Below are 6,138 nucleotides of genomic sequence, written 5' to 3'. Positions count from 1 at the left end.
ACTAGCAATTGCAAGACAATAACACATAAGAGAGAATGAAATAACATTCAAATAGACTAAGGAGTTGAAACACCAATTCAATTTCACTTGTAGTACATTTCTTAACTTGGGTGAAATCAAATAACACTCTCATAGAGAGGACTAATGTGCACGAAGTGTGGTCCCTTGTGCATGCACAACTTGTAGGAAAGAAATTATCCCCTAGTTCCTATTAACTAGGTCAAAAAAAGAGAGTTGTAGGGTCTAAAAAAGAGTTAGGGTCAATAATAGAGTTAACTAAGGATAGGATGAGCCAAAAATACATGAGAACTAAAGAAAGAACTCATGTACTACACTCCCAAGTCCAAAAATATAGAAAAACTCAAAAAATATGAGTAAAATTCAAAGGATAAGGTTTCCTTAGATAAAGGGACAAGTAGATAGCATTTTGGATCAATTTTGTTTTCATAAATAGGAAGGAAGTGTGCACTTATGGATAATGTGGCTAGGAATAAGGAAGTGAACATTAATGGATAAGAAATAATGATGCCACTACCCTATAAATGCCTAGACATTGTCACATGTCATCCTACATGACAACCCCTACTAGAAATAGGCATGTTATAATTAGTAACTGCTAAAAATCACAAGATCACCTAAAGGGTAAGAAATGAAGATTAGGTAATGTGTTGTACTCCAACACCCGCGTGAATGATAACTGGTATATGCACAATACATGAGTCCTAACAAGTTTCGTCCATGTTAGATACTCATGTACAAACATCTATGTAAAACAAAAAGTGAGGCAAAGAGGGAAAACCTAGTGGGAATAAACCACTCCCACCCACTCCCCCCCACCGCCAAAAAGAAAAGGATGTAGGTTTTAACCCTGTACAAAAATTACCTACAAACGAATTCTTAAAATAGAAAAATATACAATGGAGAGAACATAAAACAAACATACATAGATTTCCCCTGTATCCCAAAATTGGGACTACCACATTGATTTTTCATTATATTCATTTCAATGTTACAATACATATATATACATGTTGAAGCATTCACAAACCCCAATCCACTATCCCTGGATTAGAACATAACCGTAGTTCCCTTGATCGGATCTACAAAAGCCCATGGGCAGAAAACCATCATGCCCAAAACCATGTGCAAAACCCATGCACAAAACCATAGATATGTTCACCCATCATCTTTGGGTTTTCCCCCCAACCTTGGGTTTCCCCAACTATTATTCAGTTCGCATAAAAAAAAATGTGACTCCCTCACTAGATTTGACGCAAAATACAACGCGTTCAACTAGTCGTGGAAACAATATAACGCACCCAACAAAGGAGAGAGGTAATGCTAACATGACCAATTTCTATGCAATTGTGTCCTTCACCCCTAAAAGGTCTCACAAGGCTATGAACTTTTTCTCTATGAAGATCTTGTGAAGATGTCGCTAATCGACTCTAAATAAGGACGATATTGAAAATCAATAACTCAATCATGGATCTTTTCTCTAATAAAGTGCATAAGTGTCTCAATATGCTTAGTTCTTTGTTATTGTACTACATCTCTATAGAACTTGAGTGTAATCTGATTATTCCACCATATAACTATTGGACAATGAAACTAAACACTCAATTTTACGAGAAAGTGCTACAACCATATATCCTAAGTAGCGATATTCATTGCACTTTTGTACTCCACCTCTATTGTTGACTCTATTGTTGATAAAGAAATATTTGATTGTTTTTTACTCAACCGACATTATTATCATATCAAATCCAAGGTAGAGAACATATTATGAGGTAGACTTGTGCTCTATGCCATTACCAACCTAATCTGAGTCGGGGAATGGAAAAAGAAAGAGCAAGTATACTTGGTCTTCCATCTACACCAACATTGCAGCCTATATACTCCTAGAAATAAACTCATAAAAGGTGCTTTTTAGAAAAGTGGAGGATGAAGAGGAAAATTTTGGCTATTCAAATTTGGTCCAAAGGGCAATTAGACTACACCAATCCTACAATTATCAAAAATAAATACTAATAAAAGTATTCAAATGCTAGCTTTCTCATCTGGGTTTCTAAGAGAAGGCATTGTTGTTTCCTAATATTTAATTTCATGCATTACCATTTTAATTTTAATTTTTTAAATAATATTTATACATCAAAAATATTAAATTGAAGTGATGGATTCAATTACTTGTTGTTGAATGTTGTACGCAACAAGATAATCATCATAGAAAGATTCCCATTACAAGACTATGTCCATGTCAGTGTCTTCCCATAACTCTATTCCAACAATTTGATCATTGAATTTCTTCAAATACACTATCATTTGTTTGCTCGTTGGTAGCATTAATGATTGTTCGTTGGTAGCATTAATGATTGTTGGAATAGTATGGTTTTGATGTAAAAATCACAAACTACAGCATCCTTTGTTTCACAGACTTCTTTCTTTAATTAGCCCACCAAAATATTGCCCATAAGCATTTCCACCAACCATTTTGAAGACCACAATCATTAGTGTCTCAAGTCGTTCATTTAATAGCCCGATGAAATTGATGGTGGGGGAGTGAGAGATGTTGGCCTTTTTTCTGACTCTATATTGCTATTAATCAACCCGTTACCTTTTTTCACTGGCCATTGGATGCTTGGGAGAGGTTGTATGCATACCAGGTTTTGCTTACACCTCCATTATTCACATTCCCATAAAGGTGATTTTGTCTTTTGTGGTCTCACAATGGGTGGTGTCTCCTACAACAATTATTAGTTTATTCTCATGATATTCAATTCTCCTAATCTACCTACATTGAACTTGTATGGACAGCTAATTACAAACCATTATCTTTTTAGCTCATGTCTTTTGGTGATTGTAGTAATTCCATTACCTCCTCATGTTCATTTCTTGTATTACGTGAATGGAAGGAATAGTAATAAATGCTAAACATTCTACCATTGAAAAGTACATCATATACATATCATGGTATGTTGAATGGGTAGATAACATCATATACATATCATGGTATGTTGAATGGGTAGAGAAGATTGCTAAGTGGAACAATGTACTTTTGATGTGTTTATATTCTTCTAACGCTGGAGATATTTATTTATTTTATTTGTTGTAGGATTCAATGATTGGTAATGAAATGTTATTCTTTTTTATGGTTTTGGAAAAAATAATAATAAGATGTTTTTTGAAGTGATATTAAAAGAGTTTAGGTTTATATTGCATCATTAACAATCTTGTTTTTTTCTCAAGGAAAAATCGTAATCTTTCATTAAGAGGAAAAATTACATGTAGTATATGCCAAAGGCATATGCAATAACTGTAGGTCGAAGACCTTATCAAAAAAATGTAGCTGTGTCAAAATGGATGGCCTTGCCATTTCCTGTACAATGTTCAGACTGTATGTCTATTTATCAACAGAAATATAAATATATACATGTTGTTTTAGCTATAAAATGACAGCAAAATAAATATAGTTATGGCCTTTCCACCCTATGGTACTCCGGGTCTATATGTGGCCTATGATGCTACTGATAGAAATCTGTTCCTTGCTGTTCAGAGATTATCCACATGCCTCGGGGTAGTAGTGAACCCTCCTTGGAAAGTTTGTCAGCATCTTCATTGTATTCCCTGTATATATGATGACAAGAGGCTGTGTTAAACACTGCTTTGAGATTGAAGACTTTATCCAAAATATTTTGAAGTGAAATAGCATGACAATGATTTTTTTTTGTTGAACCAATTGATAATGATTTGTGAGTCTCCAAAGATCTATATGGTAGTGCAGTTATGAGCTAGTGCAAAATGAGGCAAATGTCTGAGAGTGATAAGCTCGGAAAAATTGTTTGCTCCCTCCCCTAGTCCCAATTTGATGTAGCAATGATGTTCCGAGTGGTATAGCAAGAAACCCCCTACGCAGCCATGAGGTTAGGCATCCCCATCGAAGAAATCCCACAGCTGTGATTTATCAATCTGTTCAGGGACCGAGATTTTGCGAGTGTGGGGTTTTGCCTCTTTTGGGATGTCATGATAGGTTGCCACAACCTTTCCAATGAGTAGTGGCCAGCGGGCAGATTCATTCTTGAATATAATACGGTTCCGGGTAAGCCATAAGGTCCAGCAGATGATAAGAGGTAGGCATTGTGCCTTTGCTCCCTGGTGTGTTGTAATCCAATTGTTCCATGCTTGGAGGATAGAAGAGCCCTGCCATGCATTCTGCATAGAGAGTTGTTGTGTAGCAGCTTGCCAAAAATGAGTGACAGATGGGTAGAGCAAGAACAGGTGCTCGTTTGTTTCAGATGCTTGATTGCATAGAACGCACCAAATCGGGCCATGTATAGATCTGCGCATAAGGGCTTCACCTGTGGGAGTTTTGTTACTTAAAACACTCCACATGAAGAGGCGTGTCCGAGGGGGAGTTTTCAGTCTCCATATCTGTAGCCACCATGCATTAGTGAGCGTAGGCTTGCGGTCCAATAGAAGATGGTTATAGCCCAGTTTTGGGGTGTATTTCCCATGCTCAACTGGGATCCATACTAGAACATCAGGGTCCTAATTGAGAGTCACATGTGCTTCAGACAACGCCACTATATATGATTCCCAGATAGGCTGCCATTGTACAGGAATATCTAGATCATGTGCTAGTCTCCATTGTTGTCTAAATATGGTACTGTGATCATGATCAACAATCTGCGCAATCGTCGTGATATTCCTATGATTGAGATAATGTATGAGATCAGGATGAAATTTATATCTGTTCCCCCCACCTATCCATGGATCGATGCCTAAACAAACAGATGTTCCATTGTTGATGCACCAAGCCAAGCCTGCTCTGATGAAAGGCATTGTTTGTAGGATTTCTTTCCATACTATGGATATGCCCCCACGAGGCCAGTCTTGTAAACGTACCCAGTCCAATGTTTGCTGTGGCCAAATGTATTTATGATATGTCACAGTCATCCATAGATTTTGTGCAGTGAGAAGGGACCAGCTCATCTTGGCTGCAAGAGCTTGGGAAAAAATAGGCAAATCTTTTAACCCCCCCCCCCCCCCCGGATTTTTTTGGCATAGCAATTTTCTTCCAGCTTACCCATGCAAATGTTTTACCTTCCTTTTGGCCATTACGTAGATATCAGCAGCATAACAAATGTATACGTCCAAGAATTCCCTGAGGGATCCAGGGGAGTGACATCCAATATACCGGGGTGACTTCTAGTACTGATTTTATCAGGATAAGTCTCCCTGCTCTTGAAAGAAATCTATGGTTCCAGATTTTCAACCTCCTCTCAATTTTAATCACTAACCAGATCCAGTCAGCAATCTGATAGCTGTGGGGTTTGATCCGGAAGCCCAAGTATTTAAGTCCATCCGAGAGGTTGTGTGATTGATAATGAAAATACCGGTGCGCTGCTCTATCCTCTTGTGGGGTGGTATGTGACAAAGTAATAGTAGATTTTGACTGGTTTGCGGCCATGCCTGTAGCTTTTTCAAAGAGGGTTCGAATATCATGGAAGGAGGATGAATCCCTGAAGCTGCCATCCAGGAAGATCATAACATCATCTACGAAGAGCAGATGTGTGAGGTGGCAAAGTTCGTTCATTTTCAGACCTTTGATTCTGCCTTCTCTTTTAGAGGTGTCGATGAGCCCGCTGAGACCTTCCATCACTAATAGAAACAGAAGAGGAGACAGTGGGCATCCCTGCCGAAGCCCACGTTCAGCATGAAAGAATTGGGATGTTGAGCCATTAATCAGTGCACTGAGGGAAGCTAAGGTTATGTAGCAAATAATACAGTCTATGAATGATAAATGGAACCCTAAGTGGATCAGGATCATCTTGATGAAGAGCCAGCTAACCCGATCAAATGCCTTAGCAACATCAATCTTGAGGATTATGCTTTTCAGATTCCTATATTTAATAGAATGAATGGCTTCCTGGGCTATACCTATGGCCTTATGGATCTGCCTATTTTGGAGAAAGGCAAATTGCTCAGGGGAAATATGGTGGGAGAGTATGGGGCAAAGCCAATTCGTTATGATCTTTGCAATGATTTTGTACAGGGTATTGCAGAGTAAGATGGGGCGGAAAGCATTAAAGGATGTTGGTGAATCAGATTTCAGAATGCGAGCAATAAAAGTGGCGTTGA

The sequence above is a fragment of the Pinus tabuliformis genome, chromosome 8 (genome assembly GCF_031772625.1).
Source record: "Pinus tabuliformis cultivar Carrire ecotype Pingquan chromosome 8, CPIR1, whole genome shotgun sequence".
Taxonomy (NCBI): domain Eukaryota; kingdom Viridiplantae; phylum Streptophyta; class Pinopsida; order Pinales; family Pinaceae; genus Pinus; species Pinus tabuliformis.
This window is presented reverse-complemented; position numbering follows the sequence as displayed.